This window comes from Gopherus flavomarginatus, chromosome 2 (assembly GCF_025201925.1).
Source record: "Gopherus flavomarginatus isolate rGopFla2 chromosome 2, rGopFla2.mat.asm, whole genome shotgun sequence".
Classification (NCBI taxonomy): domain Eukaryota; kingdom Metazoa; phylum Chordata; order Testudines; family Testudinidae; genus Gopherus; species Gopherus flavomarginatus.
In genome coordinates this window covers 200,670,119-200,695,770 of record NC_066618.1, presented here as the reverse complement: position 1 = coordinate 200,695,770, position 25,652 = coordinate 200,670,119, and the positions used below count along the sequence as shown (strand labels likewise).

At 42.9% G+C, this 25,652-nt stretch overlaps 1 protein-coding gene across 4 annotated transcripts in view; it reads left to right on the top strand.

Moving 5' to 3' along the window:
* Positions 1-25,652, top strand: part of SOCS6 (suppressor of cytokine signaling 6) — a 47,483-nt gene that overhangs the window by 3,547 nt on the left and 18,284 nt on the right. The window contains exon 2 of one of the 4 annotated variants that reach the window (XM_050938818.1): positions 520-605. The exons of the other annotated variants lie outside the window; for them this stretch is intronic. The gene's annotated coding sequence lies outside the window, so the exon portion shown is untranslated. The remainder of the gene's footprint in view (positions 1-519; positions 606-25,652) is intronic. 4 annotated transcript variants of the gene reach the window in all.

Here is a 25,652-nt window from a genome sequence, read left to right as displayed (position 1 = left end):
AAGAAATTAACTTGCAAATATATCTTAAGTTATTATTTCTAATTGTTATGATTATAGACAGTGCCAGACCGACAGCTGAGGTCACTTAACCAATCATCCTTCCTCTGTAACTAATTTGCATGCTACAGTTGTGCTTGTGCAATGAGACAGTGGCATAAAAGAGATTGAACTCATGTTAAGAATTACTGTAGATAGATTACTTGGTCCCAACTGTTACTGCTCCTTTAAATTTCTATGGTTATGCTAACTTTCACATCAGTATTTGAAAGACTTCTCATGGCACTGCTGTGTTAATTCCCTGGGGGCAGCACTGCTGGGGAAACTGAGGTAGAAGTGCAGAGACATTCCTGTTTATAGCCACTGCCATTCTTCTCTCTCCTTCTCGCCCCAAAGTGCTGCTTTCAGGTGTCCGGGTGTAAGGGGAGGTGTGCAGAGGAGGAGAGTGGTGGGATGGAAGTGAAGGGTGGAGACTCACTCAGTCCGTGTGCGGATGTCTATGTGTGCAGATGTGTTTTTCAGCTCCTCTGATGGCGCTGTCTTGCTGCATGATGGTCCTGAGGCAGCAGTGCCAGAGGGAGCAGTTCAAGCACACCTCAAACCACATGGTAGGGGAGGGAATCTACAAATCAGTTTAATATAGTCCAGGGCCACAAACTCTAAATTGCATTGATCATCATTGTATGGTTGTGGCAGGTTGATTACAGGGCAGAGTTGGGATTATTTTGTGGGTCTTAACTGTACATATCCATACAACAACATGTTTGGGTTTCTTTTAAGTTTAACCAGAACTTTGAATTTTCTGGATTTGTATTGTTTGTTTGAAGAAATTGAGATATTCCTGTAATATTTCTCAGTCTTAAATTACTGATAGGTAATCTCAATTGATTTCCATTTTAATGTAGGTTTGGTAGATTGTTGGTTGTGTGTATGTGTGTGAGAGAGAGCGAGAGAGAGCGAGCGTGCGATTATATGGCAAACATTAGAAGACATATTTGAGTTGTTACTCACCAAGGGCTGCAGTTTCAGTAACAAAGCTCAACAAATTTATAGTAGCATCAGGAAAGATCACTAAAAGGAAACTTGTATTTATATTGGAATATTCATTAACCATGTTTAAATAATGCAGCTTTATGCCATTCAAAAACATATACATCCAATTTAACTGCAGGTAGAAACTAGGGTCTAGGATCAGTACTTGGTCCTGCTAGTGAAGGCAGGGGACTGGACTCAATGACCTTTCAAGGTCCCATTCAGTTCTAGGAGATAGGTATATCTCCAATTATTATTATTATTATTAATCGCTGGTTTCATATTCTCTCTCACAGTAATTGGAATGTTTGAATTGAAACTCTTAACTAAGTAAATTGGACAAGTGATGAGATTTTTTAAGAAGTACATTAAAATTTTTAACAGCTTAATCATAGACTATCAGGGTTGGAAGGGACATCAGGAGGTCATCTAGTCCAACCCCCTGCTCAAAGCAGGGCCAATCCTCAAATCCCTAAGTGGCCCCCTCAAGGATTGAACACACAACCCTGGGTTTAGCAGGCCAATGCTCAAACCACTAAACTATCCCTCCCCATTTAATTTTGATAAAAATGTCCAAAATCAGTATGATCTCATTTTCCCCTTGGATTTGGTTTTCTTAAAGGAAGCTTAAAATGTCACAGACAACCTAATTTATTCAGTTAACAAAATAAACTTATCTCACCTACTTCGTTTCCCTGGCATTTTGGTGTTTTTACAGTCACCCTTTAAAAAAGTCTCTCTTCTCTGTTGCTGTGTGTGAAAGACCCACAAAAAGTGAAAACTGCCTATACACAAAGTGTTGTCAAATATGGAAAGTAAAGAAAGGGGAGAAAATAGCAAAATATTTCTCTAATACCATGTCTTAACTTTTAACAAGATAGAAAAAATGTGCAGATTTAAGTGTTTTTGATGCTATCTCTGTATGCTTCTGTATCTTACACCCTGATCCTACTATTGGATCCATTCAGTCAAGCCCTTATAATTCAGAGTGTGATTGAAATCAGTGGTGTCTTCCTGTGAGTATAGGGATCCATCTGCGCATATCCAAGCATGAGATTAGGGCCATAATTTTGAAAATGCATAGAACACATACTAAGTGCAGTATATTTTTAAGATATCGCTTTCTGCAAAGTTGGTGGATGTCAGATTCCATCTTTAAATTCTATTAGATCAGCTTGCTAATACCCTTGAAGTATAGGATTATATTTTACTAGATAGTCTCTAGTGGTTTGTCCAGTTGTAAGTGACTAGATTAATTCCACTATTTTATTTGAGTGATTATTTCACAGTTTAATAGAGCTTACTGCTGGAACCACCTTCCTGATATTTAAACTATGTATTCCTGGGTTTAATTTTATCCCAATACTCTTAGTTATCTCTTTGCTTGCTTTTTCAGGTATTTGCTAAAAGTTCATTCCTACCAACTTGTTTTCTGCTCCTGTTTTTGTAATCTTTACTTTATTCATAAATCAGTCCCCTCAGTCTTTTTCTTCCACCTTTTAGTTGCTTGTCTTGCTATACCCTCCAGTCTGTCAATATTTTTCTGGTTTTGAGGTGTATAAATACACTCTACCTTGGATGTGGATTCACCAATGCTGGAAAAAGAGGACAATCTGTGTAATAATATTAAAGTATTAATAATATAAAGATGTATCATGAGACATCACATTATGCACAATCTGGTCTAGTAATTTAATTCTGAGAACTAGGCTTAAATTCTGGAAAATAAAAAAGGGACAGATTATGCCTTTTGATCGAGTGCCTATTTATCACTGTAGTAATACAGAGGACAGAACTGTGCTGCAAGGGACCCCAGGGAGAATTACTTCTGTGCAGACACAACCTATGCTGTCATTCTTGTAAGCCCTGCAGTAGAGGCCATAGCACAGAGTGATATGGGTGATTCTGGGCTGTGGGATTAATCATCAAGAGATTACTGTGAATTAGAAAAGCCCCTGGTATCACTAATGTATACCCAGTGCCATTTAAAGCTACCTTTTCCCCATTACCTCTCCCTTATCTGCTGCACATTCTGTATTGTGCCTTCAGGAGACTCAGTACAGTATGTAATCCAAAATATTACTTTATTCTGGTAATATTAAATCCTTCTTTTTCTATGGCAAATGTTCTGAAGAATTTTTACAAAATTGCCTATAATCCAGTGAATTCCAGGAGCTGTATTTTTCACAATTCTGTTGTTATGGAATTGTTCATTACACTTAGATGGAAATACCTTGTTTCATGGAGGGGTGGAAATCCCTAGAGCAGCTAAGAGTTAGAAAGGCTGTGTGGTTATACACCATTCCAAAAGATTACAAGTGTATACAACTCCATGCAGTTTAAACCCAGGATTCTAGCTTTTCTGGGTTGATTTAGGACTGTGTTAGCATTACTTGTGAACTTGTTTGACTACATCATATATTGCTATTCAGGCATTCGGGGTGAAGGTGAGGCAGAAGCAGGGTTTACAATCCTGAGCTATAAAAGTAGGGAGGGGAGACTTGCTTTTAAGTAACTTGATTCAATCAACGTCATTTTAAAATATTCCTCCACTGCTGGTTGCTGCTGATTTGCTATTTGCCTGTCATTACAGATGCTGAGGTACACATGACACAGCAATATTGTTTGCCTTTGTACATTTAATCCTCCTACATACCATTATTTTTGCTCAAAAAAAAAAAAAGTGACTGTAAGCAATTCTCTAGTGCTGCTTCTGTTGTGAAGAAAGACCCAGTAACTGCTGCTGAATAGCCTGAGAGTGCTGTGCAGCAGCTGGTTCTGTCTTTGGGAATGAAGAGCATTCCTCTGCTCACATCAGGATAAGGGGAGGAAAGAACTTCTGGAAATTTCTGGGGAGGGCATCGCTCATTGCTAGCCATCGTGTTTTAGATTAGAGCAGGCGTCGGCAGCCTTTCAGAAGTGGTGTGCGGAGTCTTCATTTATTCAGTCTGATTTAAGGTTTTGTGTGCCAGTAATACATTTTAACGTTTTTAGAAGATCTCTTCCTATAAGTCTATAATATATAGCTAAACTATTTTTGGATGTAAAGTAAATAAGGTTTTTAAAATGTTTAAGAAGCTTCATTTAAAATTACTTCAAAATGCAGAGCCCCCGGACTGGTCGCCAGGACCCAGGCAGTGTGAGTGCCACTGAAAATGAGCTCATGTGCCGCCTTTGGCATGCGTGCCATAGGTTGCCTACCCCTGGATTAGAGTATTCTTCCTTCCAGTCATGTTGTCCTTTATTAGGTGATAGAATTACACTGGTGGTGGTGTGGTGGAAACCAACAAAATCAAACAGGCTAACAGTTGCAGCAAACCTGGCTGCCTGCAGTTAGGCTCTTAAATTCAAGTTTAAGCACTTAAATAAAAGTCATCCTTGCTACAAAGCTGCTGAGCACCTGCAATTCTAGGTGACTTCAACAGGATTCATTAGTGCTCAGCACCTGTACAAATTCCTGCTGGTTCTTAACCATTCACCACCATTTTCTGACCCTTTACCCAAGCCAAATGGGTAAAAGATGTAAGGGCAAGAATGTAAGCCACATCTTATGTAAGGCCAGGTTTAGGGTATGTCTACATCTACAATTTTGCAGCGCTGGTTGTTACAGCTGTATTAGTACAGCTGTATAGGGCCAGCGCTGCAGAGTGGCCACACTTACAGCAACCAGCGCTGCAAGTGGTGTTAGATGTGGCCACACTGCAGCGCTGTTGGGCGGCTTCAAGGGGGGTTCGGGGAACGCGAGAGCAAACCGGGGAAGGAGACCAGCTTCGCCGCGGTTTGCTCTCGCGTTCCCCGAACCCCCCTGCAAACCGCAGGGAAGGAGACCTGCTTGCTTGGGGGTTCGGGGAACGCCAGAGCAAACCGGGGAAGGAGACCAGCTTCGCCGCGGTTTGCTCTCGCGTTCCCCGAACCCCCCTGCAAACCGCAGGGAAGGAGACCTGCTTGCACGGGGGTTCGGGGAACTCGAGAGCAAACCGGGGAAGGAGACCAGCTTTGCCGCGGTTTGCTCTCGCGTTCCCCGAACCCCCCTGCAAACCGCAGGGAAGGAGACCTGCTTGCACGGGGGTTCGGGGAACGCGAGAGCAAACCGCAGGGAAGGAGACCTGCTTGCTCGGGGGTTCGGGGAACGCGAGAGCAAACCGGGGAAGGAGACCTGCTTGATTACCAGAGGCTTCCTCAGGTATGCTGGGATACCTGCTTATTCCACGGAGGTCAAGAAAAGCGCTGGTAAGTGTCTACACTTGATTACCAGCGCTGGATCACCAGCGCTGGATCCTCTACACCCGAGACAAAACGGGAGTACGGCCAGCGCTGCAAACAGGGAGTTGCAGCACTGGTGATGCCCTGCAGATGTGTACACCTCCTAAGTTGCAGCGCTGTAACCCCCTCACCAGCACTGCAACTTTGTGATGTAGACAAGCCCTTAGACTACAAAGTTTGGTTGGCATAACTATGTCAGTCATCAGTGTGGGGAAAAAAAACAACATTCCCCCAGTTGACATAGCTATGCTGGCTAAAACACCAGTGTAGACACAACTATGCCAATAGAAGTGTACTTCTCTCAGCATAAATAATGTCATTTGGGGAGGTGTATTACTATACCTATAGAAAAACTCCTGTTGGCATACGCTGCATCTACACCGGGGGCTCTGCTGGTATAGCTATATAAGCAAAGCATTTGTTATGGTAAAGTCTAAAAAGTCGTTCCTAAGTGGCTTTCACATTTTTATTACAGAGTGAGCCTGCAAATAAAATTAGATTTTTAGTTATTTGTTTTGTAAGGATTTTTGATCCATTTAACAGATACAATATTTAACTTTCTCTGAAGGAATATAAAAACAATCCTGAAATGTCCAAGTTTCACCCAGTTTGGGATGCACAGTGAACCCATTTGTTGGCTGTAACACACTCCCCTCTGAATATTGCTTCTGTAATAACTTTATACAGTTTATGTATTTTGATTTAACTTCCTTCATTTCTGTAATATGTTAAATGTAATGGTCAGACATTTTTAGAAAACTTCAGGTTTATTACTGTGTTTATGTTCTTGTCACAGTGATGGTTATTTATTGTGACCTGCAATAAAGTAATTTTGGATGAGATCCACTTTGCCTTTGACATTGCAGGTGTGAGTAATAGATATTTCAGTATGTTTTCTACATGTTGTTACAAAAATATAAACATTGGAAAATGACAGTGTCACTGGAAACTAATACTAATATTGGTATGAAAACTATGTATATATGTAATACTTTTTCCTGCTCGCTAACACAATACATAGTAAAAAGCTATATTTCCATTGTTTAAGTCACATGATGCTGCAAGAAGCTCATCAGTCAGAAGGCTTGTATAGGGATTAGATCTCACATCTTAGGGTAATTATTTGTTTGAGGGGGGAGGGCAGAGTGGCAGTGACAGCATACGGTATCTAGATTAACTGATTGATTTTATGACTCAGAATGCAACCAAAGTTCTTACCTTTGTTACCACTAGCTGATGATCTGATTCTTTAAAATTATACATTGTTTGCTGTTTCGGCCCACAAAGCTGCTGCTAGTGATACTCCAAACAGACTTGTACTTTTTGCAACTTGTACTTTTAAATTTTTCTCTGATTTATTTTTAATTACTTCAAGTGATTTTCATGTTTAATGTTGTATGTGAATAATAGAAGTTTGTAGGAGTGTGTTGAGTAGGTTACTTTCCATGCTCTAAAGCACAGTCCTTGAGTAGGATCAAAACGCACCCTCTTTCTGGTTACTCAGACTGAAGATCCTTGTGGCAGGACAGTCCAGCTCTGAAGCCTGCTTTCTTGTTTTATTCCCACTAACTGGAGAGCCTTCCCTCCAGGCTTGATATTGTTTGCAATTGATCTGGAGTAGGGCTGTATCTCCAAGACACACATTAGCTAATTCTTTCCTTGGCCCAGTGTGGTTTTTTATCTGTCCTAGCAAGACTTTACAATCTCTTTCAATATTAGAAATCTGCCTTTTACATACTTTACAGTCGTTTAAAAGTAGTCTGTCAAATTAGGAGAGGTGGCATGAATGGATGTGATGAACAAGGAAAGTGTAACATTAGGTCAAGTGGATTTGAGGTACAGCAAGAGTATGAATAGTTGTCAAGACGGACACTGAGGAATGAGAGTTTTTTTTTAAATTGTACTCCAAAAATAATATGAGATTTGCCTATCCGAGAATATCTCTCTCCCCATGCCACACTGCCTTAGCTGTGGTCAGTGGGAGTAGCTGAGCTGGTGTCCCTTAGGTGTAAAAGCTCCTGGCAGGGCATGCTGGCTTTGGAACTGAGTACTCAGTTTCCCTTCTGTTCCAAAATAGCCTGAATCTGTTGACCTTTAGCAACAAGGAGTCTGGTGGCACCTTAAAGACTAACAGTTTTATTCGGGCATAAGGTTTCGTGGGTAAAACACCACTTCTTCAGATGCACCCTGGAAGGCCTCCCCCCTTGCTGGATTTTGTGGGAGAGCTTAAATCTTGTGATTGTGAGTAGTTGTAATTGTGCTAATCTAATAAAGGCCTTAAAATACTTGATTGTTTTCTTATTTCTGGGACGTTGTTGGCTGAGGGATGACGGCAGGAGTTTTCTTTATTTTATATTTGTATATTTTTAAACATAACTTAAAAACGGCCATACTGGGTCAGACCATCTAGCCCAGCATCCTGTCTCCCGACAGTGGCCAATGCCAGGTGCCCCAGAGGGAACGAACAGAACAGGTAATCATCAAGTGATCCATCCCCTGCTGCTCATTCCCAGCTTCTGGCAAACAGAGGCTAGGGACACCATCCCTGTCCATCTTGGCTAATAGCCATTGATGAACCTATCCTTCATGAATTTATCTAGTTATTTTTTGAACTCTGTTATAGCCTTGGCCTTCACAACATCTTCTGGCAAGGAGTTTCACAGGTTGACAGTGTGTTGTCAATACTTGCTTTTGTTTTAAACCTGCTGCCTATTAATTTCACTTGGTGGACCCCAGTTCTTGTGTTATGAGAAGGAGTAAATAACAACACTTCCTTATTTACTTTCTCCATACCAGTCATGATTTTATAGCCCTCTATCATATTCCCTCTTAGTTGTCTCTTTTCCAAGCTGAAAAGCCCAGTCTTATTAATCTTTCCTCATATGGCAGCCGTTCTGTACCCCAATCTTTTTTGTTTCACCTTTCTGAATCTTTTCCAATTCCAATCTATCTTTCTTGAGATGGGGCAATCACATCTGCACACAGTATTGAAGATTTGGGCATACCAGGGATTTATATAGAGGCAACATGATAATTTCTGTCTTCTTATCTATCCCTTTTTTAATGATTCCCAACATTCTGTTTGCTTTTTTGACTGCGGCTGCATATTGAGTGGATGTTTTCAGAGAACTATCCGCAATGACTCCAAGATCTCTTTCTCGAGTGGCAACAGCTAATTTAGACCCCATTTTATATGTATAATTGGTATTATGTTTTCCAATATGCGTTACTTTGAATTTATCAACATAGAATTTCATCCTCCATTTCGTTGCCCATTCTCCTAGTTTTGTGAGATCCCTTTGTAACTCTTGCCATTCTGTTTTGGACTTAACCATCTTGAGTAATTTTGTATCATTCTCAGACTTGGCCACCTCACTAGTTACCCCTTTTTCCAGATCATTTATGATTATGTTGAACAGCTCTGATCCCAGTACAGATTCCTAGGGGACACTGCTATGTACCTGACTCCATTCTGAAAACTGACCATATATACCTATCCTTTGTTTCCTGTCTTTTAATCAGTTACTGATTGAGTTGGGGACTTCCTAGTGTATTTAAAGAATCTCTTCTTCTTGCCTTTTATGTCCTTTGGTATATTTAATTAATTTTGTGCCTTTTCCTTTCTAATTTTGTCCCGACATGCTTGCACTATTCTTTTATACTCCTTCTTAGCAATTCATCCATGTTTCCACTTTTGCAGATCCTTTTTTGATTTTCAGGTCATTAAAGAGCTCCTGATGGAGCCTTATTTGCCTCTTATTATGCTTCCTATCTTTCCTTTGTGTAAGCGGGGGAATGGTCCTGCTGTTGTGGGGAACTTTCTTCGCTTATACACTACCCCAGTGAAGTGGGCTAGTGAAAGGATCTGAGTCCTCGCTCCCAGTTCCTTTGCCCAGGGTCCTGCTTGACCTTGGAGGCTCCCCTTCCACTCTCCAGTGTGGCAGAGTCCTTGTAACACCAACAAGGCTGGGCCCAGGATTCCTGGGGACTTGACCCCCAACCATGTTGTGGTCACTTACGGCAGAAGGTAGGGTGTCCCCACTCTGGGGTGCTCTCTCTGCACTGGATGCTTCCCTGACCCACTGATCATTACATACTGTTCAAACAATACAATTTATTAAACAGCAATCAATTTTAAAAAAAATAAGGCAAAAATGGGAAGGATTGAAGGAAAACACATAACCCCACTCAGTGGCACGGGGACATCACAAACAGCAGCCTCTGGAATGTAAGGGAACCTCAGTCTGTTCCTCACGAGTCCCAGGCCTCTTTCTCAGGCCCTGGCTGTGCTGCAGGGATGCTGCAGGTTGGATACTTGCTCTGGCCATGGCCACACACACTCAAGTTCTAAGTGTCAGGACCCTTCTTCCCAGCGTTGGCTCCGCTCCGTCCGGGTTACAATCCCCCTCCAAGTCTGGCCTGCAAGGCATCTTGGCTGGGGGCATCTCCCTGCACTGGGCCCATGACCCAGGGTCCCCCTCGCTCTCCACAGCTGCTCACCGCACTCGGCTCTGGACTGCTCCAGCTCCACTTTGCCTCAGCTCCAGCTCCACCACTTTATCTCAGCATGACTGCTGCTATGCCTCCAGCTCCCTGGGCTGGTTCTCTGGCCCCTCTGGCTCTGGTTGCTGCAGCTCTCCTCCTAGCACAGATCTGCTCTGTGGGCTGCTTTTGTGACTATGCTCCCAGCGCTGACCTGCTTCCTGGAGTGCTTTTCTGGCCCCGGCACAGGTCTGCTCCCCCACTCAGCTTGGGACCCTGCTTTCTCCTTAGCTTGGCCCCACTGTGTCTAACCCAGGCAATTCCTGCTCACACGGAGGACTCCTGACTCCCTAATTAGCCTGCCCACCCTGTCAGTCAGGCTGACCTGGAGCATTGGCCTCTTCCCCATGGTTCCTGGGGACTGTCAGTCTCAGGGTCCTGATTTCCATCGACCCTTCCCCTTTCTTTTGGTACTGGGAGATAGCCCACCAAAACACCCCCACTGAGTTTTAGTAATCCCCTTATATTTGCATAAGGGTAGTTTGCACTTGTGCTTTTAATATTGTCTCCTTAATAAACTGCCAGCTCTTCTGTACTTCTGTTTCCCTTAGATTTACTTCCAGTGGGACCTCGCCTATTGGTTCTCTGAATTTATTAGTCTGCTTTTCTTGAAGTCCATTGTCATTATTCTGCTGCTCTCCTTCCTTTCTTTAGAATAATGAAATTTATCATGTCATGATCACTTTCATTCAAATTGCCTTCATATTAGCAACCAATTACACCCTGTTGGTCACAATCACATCACAAATGGCTGTCTCCCTTGTTACTTTCTCCACTTTCTGAAATAAAGAGTTGTCCTCAATATAGTCTAAAAACTTACTGGAAATTTTATGTTTTGCTGTATTACTTTTCCAGTAGTTGTCTTCTGTAGTTTTAAGTCCCCTTTTACTATCCGGTCTTGTGTTATGACTGTTACTGTTGTTTGTTCTAGAAATGCCACATCCAACCCCTCTTCCTGATTTGGTGGTCTATAGTAGACTCCTGCCATGATGTCATTCCTGTTTTTCCCCCCTTTTATCTTTACCCAGAGACTTTCAATTGGTCTGTCTCTTACCTCCCTGTGAACCTCTAAGCTGTAAAATGCTACAGCTCCTCCCTTTTCCCCCCTATCTGTCCTTCCTGAACAAGGTATACTCCTTTATACCAATATTTCAGTCATGAGATTTGTCCCACCAAGTCTTTAATTTTCGAAGGTGGTGGTGCTCTTTTTTAAGAATGATGGGAAATGGAAAAAAATCTGAGACAGTTTTTGCTTCAAGCTGTCAAGTTCCATTGGCTTCTGCAGCAGAGCTTGTAGACTCCTTGCTCTGCACTATTTGACTTGCAAAGTTGTAAGCTCATTACTCTGAAGCTTATTATCTTTTTAGATTTGTGCATATCTTATACTGCAAATTTCTTCAGCCAGTTAATGCTTAATATCGAATCCTCCAAATAAGGACTACAGAACTATGCAATCATGTAAACAGCACTAAGACTACACATTTTATATATAGTTATTCATATCTAAGGCTCCAGTCCTGCAAAGATTTATGCATATGCCTAACTTTATACCCTGTTAGCAGTCCCGTGGGACTGTTAAGTACATGCAGAAATGTTTACAGGATCAAGGCCTTGGGGCCAAAATCCTGCTTCCATTGAGTTCAATGCAGGTAGAATTGCTAGGGCCGTTAACTAGTTGTGTATATGTATGTGGTACATCTGTCCAAGTGCACGTTTTAGGCTTAAAAAGACTGGTAATTAGAGAAAATACTTCTCTGTGATAATTGTATCTACTGTTATGAGCAACATGAAATAATTCTTTAATTTTAAGAGATTAGGGAGAAGAATATTCTCTTTTCAGTTTTGTTTACTCTATACAGTAACTCCTTGTTTAACGTTGTAGCTATGCTCATGAAAAATTCTCCTTTAAGCGAAATAATGTTTAACAAATCCAGTTTCCCCACAAGAATTAATGTAAATAAGGGGAGTTAGGTTCCAGGGAATTTTTTTTCGCTGGACAAAAGACTATATACTCTACCTACCTACCTACCTACACACACACACACACACACACACACACACCAGTGGTGGGCAAACATTTTGGCCTAAGGGCTACAGCGGGGTAGCAAAACTGTATGGAGGAGCGGGTGGGGAAGGCTGTGCCTCTCCAAACAGCCTGGCCCCCTTCCACTTCCTATCCCCTGACTGCCCCCCTCAGAACCCTTGACCCATCCAACCCACCCCCCCTCGCTCCTTGTCCCCTGACCTCCCCCTCCTGGGACTCCCCGACCCTAACCACTGTCCCGGGACTCCACCCCCCCTCCTTCTCCCCTGACTGCGCCAACCTCCATCCATACCCCTGACAGGTTCTCCGGGACTCCCACGCTTATCCAATCCCCCTTCCATCCCCAGTTCCCTGACCACCCCCAGAACCTCTGCCCCATCCAGCCCCCTCGCTCCCTGTCCCCTGGCTGTCCCCCGGGGCTCCCTGCCCCTTATCCAACCCCCTGGCTCAGCCCCCTTACCATGCTGTTCAGAGCAGCATGTGTGGCAGCCACTCTGCTCAGCCAGAGCCAGACACACTGCCATGCTGCCCTCCAGGAGCATGCAGCCCCGCTATCCAGAGCGCTGCTTGCGGCGGTGTAGCTATAGGGGAGGGGGGACAGTAGGGGATGGGCCGGGGGGTTAGCTTCCCTGGCCAGGAGCTCAAGGACCACCCTCTGATGTACATGCTATGTACACACAGTATAAATTTTAAACAATTTAATACCTACCCAGTAATGTTGATTGTGAAGCTTGGTTGAGGTTGTGGAGTCAGAGGTTGGAAGAAAATGGGATATTTCCCAGGGAACGCCTCATTGTTAAATCAGTGGTTCTCAAAGCCGGTCCATCACTTGTTCAGAGAGAGCCCCTGGCGAGCTGGGCCGGTTTGTTTACCTGCTGCGTCCACAAGTTCAGTCGATCGCAGCTTCCACTGGCTGCGGTTCACCGCTCCAGGCCAATGGGGGCTGCGGGAAGCGGCATGGGCCGAGGGATGTGATGGCCTTTGAGAACCACTGTGTTAAATGATGAACTAGCACTTGGCTGAGCCCTCAAGGGTTAGCACGTTGTTAATGTAGCCTCACACTCTATAAGGCAGCAGAAATGCAGGGAGAAAGACACAGACACACACTGTATGTTTCCAGCATGAAACAAGATTAACTGGGACGATGTTAAGACACACTTAAAATCGTCCCAGTTAACCTTGTTTCATGCTGGAAACATACAGTGTATGTCTCTGTCTCTCCCTCTCCCCATCTCTCTCTCACACACACAGTGAAAATGACTATACCCAACATACTGTCAAATACAGTAACTCCTCACTTAACAGCGTCCCAGTTAACCTTGTTTCATGCTGGAAACAACACACACGATGTTAAGTGAGAAGTTACTGTATTTGACAGTATGTTGGGTATAGTCATTTTCACCGTGTGTGTGTGTGTGAGAGAGGAAGGGAGAGGGAGAGACAGAGACATACAATGTACGTGTGAGCGAGAGATGTGCATTGCCCCTTTAAGTACGCTGACCTCACTCTAAGTACACTGCCTTTTTAAGTAGATCAGCAAGTTGTGACAGCAGCTGCTGCTAGCCAGCTCTCTTCATCCTGAGCTTTATCGTGCGGCGCCCTGCTTTGTGGAGATGGAGTACAGGAGCGGGGGGAAGGGAACACCCTAACATTAGCACCCCTCTTCCACCTCCCTTCTCCCTCCTGGTACAGCAAACAAGAGGCTCCCGGGAGCAGCTCCAAGGCAGAGGGCAGGAGCAGCACATGGCAGTGAGCAGATAGCCTGCTGGGCTGCTGCTGCACAGGGTACTTAGGAGAGCTGATAGGGGGGCTGCTGGTCCATCCTGGTTCCAAGCCTCCAACAGCTAGCTCCAACGGGCTGCTTTTTCTGCAGGTGGCTGCCAAACTACATTATAAAGGAGCTTTGCACAAGGTTTTAAATGAGCATGTTCAACGTTTTTTCCAGCATGAAACAAGATTAACTGGGACGATGTTAAGTGAGGAGTTATTGTATTTGACAATATGTTGGGTATAGTCATTTTCACTGTTTCCCCGGATAGTTAGATACTGATCCTTCAATCTGTTCTACATGGATAGACCCTAGCGATGCCTTCATTTCCACTTTTGTTTCTGTGGATCTTAAACAAAGCCGTATAAGGGAGATAAATGTGTAAAGGGATGGGATAATGTGAATTGATAGGGAGAAACTTGGGGTGCAAGTGTCTGACATTACTTTTAACTCCTTTTATAAAACTGAATAGATTTCAAGTTGACCATGTCCTATCATACTTTTCTGCTGTGTTTTCTATCTAAGTAAAACCACTAATCCTCACTAACAACTCCTGGGGGCATTCTGTATCTCTGTGCATGTGCAGAATTTATGTCCTGTACAGATTTCTTTGCTTCCTCACAGAAAAATGATTTTCTGAAGGGAAAGGAAAGGGAAGTCACGAGCAATCATGTGACCCTTCCCAGCAATATGTTTCAAGTGCCCAGGGCATCGGCAGAGAGGTAAATCACTGTGGGGCAGGGGACGGGACTGAGGAAGACCTGGCTGGTGGTTCCTATTGTGCGCCAGGTTCAGATGCCAGTCCTGTCTGGGCTCGGGAGGACGGGACCTCCTCTTCTGCACAGCAACCAGGGCCATGTTAGACCGACCCCCAGATTTCTCCTCTGGCTGTAGGAAGCTCTGCAAACTCTCTTCTTCTCCCCCCCTGCCTTCACGGTTCCTGCAACTATCGCTCCTCAGCTGTAGGGGGAGGGATTACTGTACAAGGAGCTACTCCCCCATCTGCCCAACCCCCATGCATCCAGACCCCTCTCATAACCAGACCCTCCCGCCAAGCCTCACACCTAGAACCCCATCTGATGAGCCCCACTCCTCCTGCAACTGGACCACCTCAATGAGCCTCCTGCACCCCACCCTACCAAGCCCCAACCAGCTGCACCTGGATCCCCACCCCACTGAGCCCCACTCCTCCAGCATCTAGACCCCCTGCTGAGTCCAACACAAAGACCTCCCTGTCGAGCTCTATCCCCTCACACCTAGACTTCCCGCTTGCTGAGCCCCAACCACCTTCACCTGGACTCCCTGCAGAGTCCCTTTACTGTTGCGCCCAGAACTTCCCAACAAGCCCCTGTGCATCTAGATCTCCCCTTGTACCGGATCCCCCACTGAGCCACCTACAACCAGATTGCCCCGCACAGAACCCTCTCAACCCACACCTGGAACCCTCCAGACTTGGATCCTGCCTTGCTGAGTTGGTGCACCTGGCACTGAGGGGCAGGGCTCTGGGGTGTTTCTAGGGCATGCCCTGTCATTGTGCTGTGTCAGGGTTGGATGTAGCCTCATTACTGAGTCTGTGCCTTGGGGGTGAGAAGGAGCTTCACAGTGATCTCCCTCCTCCGTGCAGCCAGAGGCCTGTGCTCCCCAGTGCCATGCTTGAGCCTCCACATTTGACAAATAAAATTTGCGCAATTGTGAGCAGAATTTTTAATTTTTTGGTGCAGAATGTCCTCAGGAGTAACTACAGTTTCATCTCTCATACTTAACCTTTCAATATAGTCTTAAAAAAAGAAAAATTCTCTTCCCTTCCCCTGTCCCACACACACTTCTCCAAAATTCAAAGAGCTGAAAGAACTTTGCTCAAACTTTGCTTCTTTCTCTATCAGGCCGCGACCAGGCATGGAAAATGTAAGTGTCAGAAATGTGTTTTGTAGCCTTGTTCTGCATCCTAGAGTTGCCAAAGTACTTAATCCTACAATAAACTACACAGGCACAGTAGTTGTCCTGTATGGAACTCATTGCAGGATCAAGGCCCTGAGTACATCAGTTTTGGTTCTCTTGTATACCTTGCTGTATTGAGACCGTAGTACATGCATAACTTTAAGCATGTGAGTAGTCCAAGTTGAAGTCACTTGAGTCTCTCAGGCAGGGGTCCTGGAGAAAGGCTTTTTCAGACAACCTTAATTCTGGTATTTCCCAACTTTTGAGTTCTTGACTTTGCAACCTGAATGTTTTTTTAATGTAGTTTGTTTGCAATTTGTATAGGTATTACACAATGTAGATAAAGAAAGTAAACTGATTTTTACTCAGTATGTTGATGTTTTGAATAGTAAATGTGAAGCAAGGGTTTTACAGGTCAGCAAGAAGTTCATAGTAATGTATTTTTGCTTTGAATAGTTAATAATAATTTTTTAATTAAGGCGATGCACTGAAAATTTCAATATAAGATCCCAAAATGTCAAGATTACTTTAACAGTAATCATTTTAGGAATAAAATTCTCTAAAAAACTGCAAGTCAGGTTGATATAAAATGATGTACGTTTCTAATGTTGTGGGTAATTTATATGAAGTTTTATGTAATGAATGAGAATAAAGTATCTTCCCACATTTTGTCCCCATACCGCTCCTTTCTAAATTAGCTACATTTAAAAAGAAATTGCTTGTTATGTTATGGAACTCCATAAACTATCAGGATCTCAAAGACTGTAGCTACAAATCAACTCCTTTTTTGACATTATATAGCAGTTTGAGAAGCAAGTGTTGTAAAGTTACACAACTTCAGCTACGTAAATAACATAGCTGAAGTCAACTTACTTAGATTTACTTAACACGGGGTACACACTGTGTTATGTCGCAGGAGACGCTTTCCCGTCGACTCCCCTTGCTCTTCTCGTTCAGGTGGCATATAGGAGTCGACGGAAGAGCGATCTGTGGTTGATTTAGCGGGTCTTCACTAGACCCGCTAAATTGACCACCAATACATCTATCGCCGTGCATCGATCCTCTGGTAAGTGTAGACAAGCCCTTAGTGTTTCTACTCTTTTAGTGTTTTCAGTTAACCTAGAGACAGTAGGAGGTACCAGCTAGTTTCACAAAAATACAAAGTTGTGAAACTATCTGAATCCTTAAGTAGGTGTGGTTCTCTATCCAACTTTATAACTTTTCTTAACCTTTGCCTTACTTTAAGATGACAAATATTTTTAGATAATGGTAGGCAACGGGTTTTCTTGCCATCCTTTTGGTCATTTTGTGGAAAAATCCCCAGATTGGATCTCCTTTTTATTGCTCTCTACAAATCTGAGGAATGTTACCTTTCAGCTTCTACTTCCTCTGCTTCTAAAATTCTTTGTGTGTGTGTGTGTGTGTGTGTGTTTTATACAGATGAGTATGTAAGATCTTCTACTTTTCTTTTTTTATCAAGGCAACGTGCTTGTTGTGCTCATAAAGGCATAAGCAAATCCACATAATTTTCATTTACTTATTGAAGGGGTCAACTAAATATTGAAGTATGGCTGCATCTTATTTTAAGTTGGGAAGAGAGACTAGTGTCTCAAAATGAAGAACAAACTTTTTGTTTTAGTGTTTCTCCATTTCTTCCCCTGTTTCGAAAAGTAGAAGCATTTAGCTGAAGGAGGAGTGGTAGAAGTGCTGAGAACTGTAGTTTCTTCATTTCAGCTTCATCAGATGGAATCTATCTGCTATTTCCTGACACTAGACTATCTGGAGTCTAAAGACAGCCAGTCTGTGGTTAATTTGATGAGTCTCGGGTGCCACCATAGTTAATCAGCAGGAACTGAGGCAGTCTGGTAGGTAGGTAGGTATGTGTGTACAAGATCTCTGCAGCAGTAGTAGATTGAGGTTCAATTCATGCTTCAAGAAAGTATGATAGGAGAAAATAAGCTCTAATTAAAATAAAGTACAAATCCTCTGATTATAGAATCTGAATGTAATCTACGCACTGGGGAAACTAACTTGTACATATATATTTTTTTCTTTTCCTGTTTAACTCATTCTGACTCTAGTTGCCCTCATGTGTCAGTTTGCAAACTTGTTTCAGACTCTTGGACAGTGACACACATGTGCAACATAAGTATGAGTGTTTGCATGGTCTGTATAGCTACTGCCTAAATGGAATGGATCATTTCTTGTTGTAACTTCATTCTGTATTCTTTACTTTGGTTATTTTAGTAGATAACAGGTATCAAAGCTTTTGAGTAGTGCATGAAGAAAAACATAATTTCTCCTCTGTATTGATTTTGTTGGGATACTGCTACAAAGACCATATTTTTTCTGACATTTTGAAATAATGTGTTTCTCTATGCAGAACCTGTGAATTCAGTCCCTGTTGCTACTGATCCTTGACTGCATGTGGAGCTCTGTTAACTTCATTGGGGCCCTGCATGCTCATTGAAGTTCACCTATGTGGATGCAGCTCCAGGTTCACAGTTCATTCCATTAAGAGTTGATCTTGTAAACATTTAGAATGTGAGTAACTTTACTTCTGTGAACAATCTCATTGATTTGTCTGGACCATTAACCATAATTATCAAGACTGAATGCCAGAGGCGGCTCCAGGCACCAGCATGCCAAGCGTGTGCCTGGGGTGGCAAGCCACAGGGGGCACTCTGCCACTTGCCGCGAAGGTGGCAAGCAGGCCGCCTTCGGCAGCATGCCTGCGGAGGGTCCGTTGGTCCTGTGACTTTGGCGGACCTCCGGCAGGCTGCCGCCGAATCCGTGGGACTGGGGACCTCCTGCAGGCAAGCCGCCGAAGGCAGCCTGCCTGCAGTGCTTGGGGCGGCAAAATACCTAGAGCCGCTTTTGCTGAATGCATCACCCAAATAAATAAAAAAAAAGCCACTGCAATGTATGGAATCTGGTTTCATTAAATATATGTGGGGATAAACTAATTAAGGTTCCGATCTTGCAACTGGTGGCATGGGGATGAACCTCTACACCCAGTGGAACCATTTTTAGTATCAGGGCCCAGCTCATCTCTGTATACAATAGGTTAGGGAAGTCATTGTCAGATGATAAAAACCAAGTGAAACTGAAGCACTTACTGCGTGATAGTCAGGTTGTTAACTTGCACTTAAAGTCTTGTGTTAGCTTTCCTGAGTAGGATGTCCAAGCGGCAGTTGTTAAAATGAAAGCTGGTTTTCTGACTTGATTTTCTCATAAATGGTACTTGACAGCTCACCTAAGCTGTACCATCGTTAAATTCCTCCTTTCTTTCCTCTTAGGCAGTAAGACCCCTTTACTTTGAGGTATAGACATGACTAATGATGTCTGTGCTCCCTCAAAGTACAGCATAAGGCACATAAGTGCTGTTTGGTGGCAGTTACAACAAAACTGAAACGGAAAACAAGTTTTCATTTTCAGGTTGTACGCCCTGGCCAGGCAGTGCATAATTATTTTTTAAACACAATTCAGCTTTTAACTGAGAGAGAGAAGCAATGTAAAAAACATACAGTATCTTTCTCACCTTTCTGGCATCAAGTTCAATCTGAAAGTGATGAGGAACAATGACAGCTTTGTGTTCTCTTCACAGTAGCATGGCATTGTGGACCGTTCTCACACTGTTGCTTCCAGGACTGTAACTGGAGGGGAGCAGCTGCCGCACAGGGCTCAAAAATGGGGCAGTACACAGGATCAGGCCCAGTAATGTCAGCCTCCCCCACCTGCCCCCAGGATTGGGCCCAGAAGTGTCCAGTTGGAGGCTAGGGTTCTTAGGCCCCCCCATCCCCACAGGATTGCGGACCCAGTGACCCTGGCTAGAGCAGGATTCCCGGCACTAGGACCCTGGCAGGGCAGCAGGCAGGCAGGGCACTGAGTGCTGGCTTGGCTCCTACTGCTCATTTCTCAGTAACATCTGCTGAAGCTGCTGCCCTTGCTGGGGATTAAAAAGGTTAATGGAGGCAAATCAGGGGGAGGGAGGTGATGGGCAGGTCTGAGCAGGGAGTGGAAATTGACTGTGTTGGGGGTGTGTGTGGGGTGTGTGTGTGTGTGTCGACAGCTGGAGGCAGAGGCAAGAGAGGGGGCGAGGAGCAAAGTTGGCCAGGGAGGAGCTGCCAGTTGGTGACAGGGGGCAAAACCCTGAAACAGGGAGGGGCAGGAGGGTAACAGTAGGGTAATAGCTACCCCAATAGGATGAGCCATCTGTCCTGTTTGCTAAAATAGGGGGTGGAGAGTAGAGGTACTTCCATGTTTAGGAGGAGGTGTTCAGACAGGTCCTGGGCTGCTTGTGATTTACAGCTGGAGGAAGCAACAGTAGAAACAAAGGCTGTGTCTACACTTCAGACCTTACAGTGGCACAGCTGTACTGCTGCAGCTGTACGACTGTAAGGTCTCCTGTGTAGCTGCTTTGTTCCTATTGGAGGTCTCCTTGTTAACATAATTAAGCCACCCCCAACAAAAGGGTTGGAGAGTGTTGCCTGCTAACATAGCACTGGTCATACTGGTGTTTTTGTCGGTGGAACTTAAGTCAGTCAGAGTGTTGCCCTGGATTTAAGGGATGTGTGTAGCTCAAAATGTAATTGAGTTAATTGTAACCATATTTATATGCATTTGGCCACCGTAAATTAATAAAATAAAACACCACATAATTAAGGTTTAATTTAGAGACAGGCTTTTAGAAGCAAGGCTATATTTAGCTGGCAGTTTCTGCTAATCAGAATGGGAGGAGGGGACAAACAAGCAAACAGTTGAAACTAAAAACCTTGGTGGTTAAAACTCCTTGAGTCCAGACGTTTTTAATAGTAAAAGTTTATTAAAAATTAAAAAATAATAATGCCGTAAGGTTTATTATGACCCATGTGTTTTATAAAAGTTAGTTATAAAAAATTATCTAATAAAATGTACTTTAAAACAGTCCTCTGAAGCCATTTTAAAAGATGTTTTTCCTGATGCCATTTCTCCCCGGTAAGTGAGCAGCTGGCCACTGTGAACCTGCTGTTAATTACTCAATACCATTCCAGATATTGGTAATTATCTGGGATGTTTTAAACCTATTTGTTTGTTTGTGCTTAAAAATCTAATAAACTGCAGTTTTAAATAGAGCACGCTTAGTTGCATGGATCTTATCAGACAGAATTGCTGAGTTCCTGTTAACACCGCCTAAAGTAAAATAGTTCAGAATCCTGTTGGGGATTCTGAAAACCCTGGGTAGCAAGGTTTTTTTTTCCACACCTCTGATTGACAGAAGTTTTACCAACAAAAGTGCAGGTGTAGACATAGCCAAAGAAAGTAAACATTGCAAAAGTAAAACATGCTTTTTTAGTCAACACTCAGTAGGAGTAAAAAACACACTGTGCTCCCGCCTCATTCTGTGTTTTCCTGTTACTGTGACCTACCCTTACTTCTTGCTGCTGCAGCCTAATTTAGTCATTGTTACAGAGAAAAGAATAAGGAGTCTCCCTCTGAATCATTGTTATAATCCACCATTAGCCGGTCAGCAAGGTGTACTGGCACATCAGGGAATTGACACCTTCAGGGCAGACTGGCCCACAGTGGCGAATGCATCTTGGCTTTTCTTATAAAAGGCCTCTAATTTTGGGCTAAGGACAATTTTCAGCTGTGCCTAGGCAGATAAAAAATACAGGGCATTTATTGTACAGGTGAAGAGACCAATAGGGAAATCTGCACTGAGTGCAGATCTGAACTGGGGCTGCTGGTAAGATATGCACTGATGAAGAAGCATGTCCGCTGTGACCTGTGCTTGTAGTACTCTGGGCTGTAACCTAGCCAGTCTGTTCCTGAAACCCTTCTGTACGAGACCGGGGCCATCACCTCAGTGATATGTCCATCTAGCCACTATAACCATGCCATTAACATTGTCTCACACTGAAGCACAGCATAATCTGATTTCACAGTTACTGCCATATACTTTCTTCTGTCTCCACATTTAGGCATGGGGAGGATACTGTAGGGATGTGGGACTGTGTGAAAATGAATGTGGCACCTGAAAAAATCGTATGGTAGCTTTTATTGTCTACATACTGTACTGATACACAAAAATAAATGCATTATCATTACTCTATAATATCCTAACTCATATCACCTAAAAAATAAACCCTGTAAGGGTGCAAATATGCTTGCTCGCCCAGGGTGTTAAAATGCCTAGTTACAGCTCTGCTTGCTTCAGTTTTGATTTTGAGATCACCATCTCCTCTTACAACTTGTTGTCTGAGGCCACGTCCAGACTAGGTATTAAAATCGATTTTAGATACGCAACTTCAGCTACGGGAATAACGTAGCTGAAGTCGAATTTCTAAAATCGAGGTACTCACCCGTCTGGACGGCGCGGCATCGATGTCCGCGGCTCTCCGTGTCGATTCCGGAACTCCGTTCGGATTGATGGAGTTCCGGAATCGATGTAAGCGCGCTCGGGGATCGATACATCGCGTCCAGACTAGACGCGATATATCGATCCCCGAGCAATCGATTTTAACCCGCCGATGCCGCGGGTTAGTCTGGACGTGCGCTAAGTGGAGGTTCTGCTGCACTACCCCTTTAGAGCTATATTTGGTAGGAATAATGCATATATCAGTCTGTCCATTACAAACTACATCAGTTTGTGAATCTGGATTATTACTTTTTCAAGGATTAAGAAATGGAAAAATACAACTTACACAAATTGAGCAATAAAAATGCATATCTCCACATAAATAGTACATACAAATTTTAGAAACCTCATTTTGGCTACACAAAAGGGGGGGTAAAAAGTGATATGTGGTTGGTCCTAGAATTTTTCGATAAGTCACCTTCAGTTTTTCCTCATTACCAGTTTACACCAACAATAAATCTAGTTGGCTATCACAAAGTAAAATTATGGTATATTTCTAAATCTGATGTTCACATAATCTTTAGTGTAAAATGATATGGTACCATTACTTTCTCTTGTTTCTTCCTAACCCTCTACTCTCTCTTCAGATTCAGACCAAATTAACCGAGGGCTTGTCAACACTTAAAATGCTATAGCGGTATGGCTGCACTGATGCAGGTGTGCCGCTGTAGCTTCAGTGAAGACACTACTTATGCTGACAGGAGGGCTTCTCCTGTCAAGGTAGGTACTCCACCTCCCTGAGAGGCGGTAGCTATGTAGATGGGATAAGCCTTCCCATCAACATAGCACTGTCTACACCAGGAGTTAGGTTGGTATAACTTCGTCAATCAGGAGTGTGGATTTTCTACTCCCCTGAGCTACATAGTTATATTGACATAGGTTGCTAGTGTAGACAAGTCTGAGTAGAGTATGTTCTGTGGGTTATTTTTGATTATGGCACTGGCTTTTTATTCCATAGCTAGCAATAATCGGAAATCAGTATAGGAATTTGACCATATTCAATTTTTTATGTGGCCATTGGAGTGGAGGTTGTTCTTCTAGATATCATTCGTGCTACGAGTTTGGTGTAGTCTTGTTGAGTTGGCTACACATCATATGCGCTTGTGTTCTCTGTGATTGGTGCATATTTCAACTCAGGAACCATGAATAATGTTACTGTGTTTATTTGTTACAGAAATATTAATCAAAATCAGTACAGTATAAAATAAAAACTAACTGCAGTACCAACATGAAAATTGGAGTAGCATTTTAATGGTGTACGAGCATTCAACTGCAGTTACTCTCCAGCCAGTTTTCTTTCCCTTTTTAGGGAAAGGCTTGAAAATTGCTGCTGGAGGTGATGTTATTGGAGTCATATTAGGAGAAGAATGATTAGACTAATGCTGGCCAGGAAATTGCTTTGAGAAAGTGCTTTATTTTTATTGCTTCTAACCTTTCAGTGTACACCTTAAACAGTTGTACTGTGTTTCTAAAATTACTTTTTGAAATGCTTCGGGATTTCAAAGACAAACTCTGATGTCTAAAATTCTTTGGCAGTACTTTCATGTGGATGACTGATTGGGTTATGCCCTTTTCAACAAGTGTTCTAGCTCTCCAGGACTAAAAGCATTTGTTGATACTTCTCTGTGTTTTCTTTTTGCAGAGACTGTCCTAATTTAGAGAAGCATAGGTCCTTTTATGGCTTTACAAATATCTTTTTTATTCTCCCTTTCATTTTCATTACATAAATTTGTAGTAGACTTTTTGCTCCCCAAATAAATAGTTTTAGAAACTGCTGAAGACCTTTATTTCATTGTAATAAAATATATTTTAAAAGTATATTGCTTTCTGCCCTTAGCTATGAAGACATACCATGTTAAGTAATTCTAGCCAAGTGTCTGTAACTTTTATTAAAATAGCTTTAATAAGATAATACCTAAAGGAAACATTGTCCTAACAGCAGTAAAAAAAGGAGAGGGGAGCAACAGAATCTTAGAACTGCCATACCAGGCACAAACAAACAACATCATATCTGAGTGTCCCTTTCTTTCTTTTGCCAGGGGGCTGAAGGACAATGTGCTATCAAACTTAGATATAAATTTGTAGTCATTGCTACCTACCCAAGCCATACGAAAGAAAAAGAGGAATATCTGAACAACTCAGCTTATGCAGTTGTGTGAAAAAATTCAAAACTTCAAATACAAAGAAAAAAGATACCTAGGTATTACTTTGAACAGTAACCAAACAGATGGGGAAAGATACGGGAGTCCCTGCAGGCAGTGGTGGGTGAAGTAGGGAAAGGGCTTGTTTCAGCCCATTGCAGGTCTGCATTTGCAGCTGCCTGCTGGCCAATCCAGTTACCTGGTAGAAGTATTGGGTCTGGCTACAAATTGGCCTCCTTATTGGAGGCAAAAGACTAGCAAGCAAGGTGATGCTGCCTGAGGGTAGGACCAGTCGTCAGGTCCCAACTCTGCACTCTGGCATCAGCTTAAATGGTTTTGCATTCTGTTGTCATTTTGTGTACAACTGATTGCACTGTTAGGGATACAGAAACTTTCAAGGGTTTTTTCTATTAATATGGTTTTCCTCCTCCTTTTCTATTAGCAAAGATGAACCTTACTTCTGCTATTCTAAGGATTGATAATGGTTACCAGTTTTGCTGTATATGCTGATAAAGCATTATTACTGATGGGTAGTCTTTCCATCTATGCTTTATACATCTCTGGTAAAAAGAATTGTAGAACAGATGGGACTAGCTATTTTGTGTTTGAAGCTAGAGAAGAGTATGCTGTACCCGAATGTGGTTTGTTTGCCATTGGGAAAAGGGACTTTGTTAGACCCATGTGAGACAGAAAACTTTTTTCCTTTGTTAGACATTTTATAAAAGTTTTGAAGGTTTAAATGGTTGGTGCATAATAATGAAAGTTCAGGGCATAGGTCGGTCTTTATTTATTTATTGTTAGACAAGAAAGAGCCTGAATTACTGTTAAACTGTGAAAGTGTAAGATGTGAATTATCTATATCACCAAGTCCATAAGGGCCTCTGAACTGCTTTTACCTTTCTCCATCTTGCATGTGAAAGTGTGTTTGTGCACTTCCTATACTGAGCTACAAGGCCCATGCTGAGCAGCAGAGCTCCAAAGAAAAGCAAGGAGAGAGGATGGGCTCTGGCACAATTTAAAACTGTGCTGAGACCAGTCCCAAACAGGTCTGTTGTGTTTCTTTGTTTTCAGAAGGTGTCAGAGCATCAACATGAAGTATTCAGATTAAAATGGCTTAATTGAAAGCAGATTTTTTCACCTTTGACCCAGGAATGTAGTCCAAATTTAGTTAAAAGAAAACATAGCAGCATCTCCAATGTGCTTGTGACACAGTGAAAAAACTGAAGCTTGATGTGCAGTTTGTAATCTTCCCCACTTAGAATTTTTTATTTTGTAGTGTCTAGTGTGGACATGGACATTACTCTCTACATTAAACATTTTAAGTACTTGTTACAGAGTGCTAAGTATGAAACCCTGAGTCACAGCAGCTCCAGTCAGGCATAGCAGATTGGAGTTGATGAGGCAGACCTGTGCCTAATTTATGGGTGGGGCAGGGCAGAAAGGCTAAATAAGCCATTAGCCCAGTGATGGGCAACCTATGGCATGCAGGCCACACGCAGCCTGACAGAGTAATCCGCTGTTGGGCTA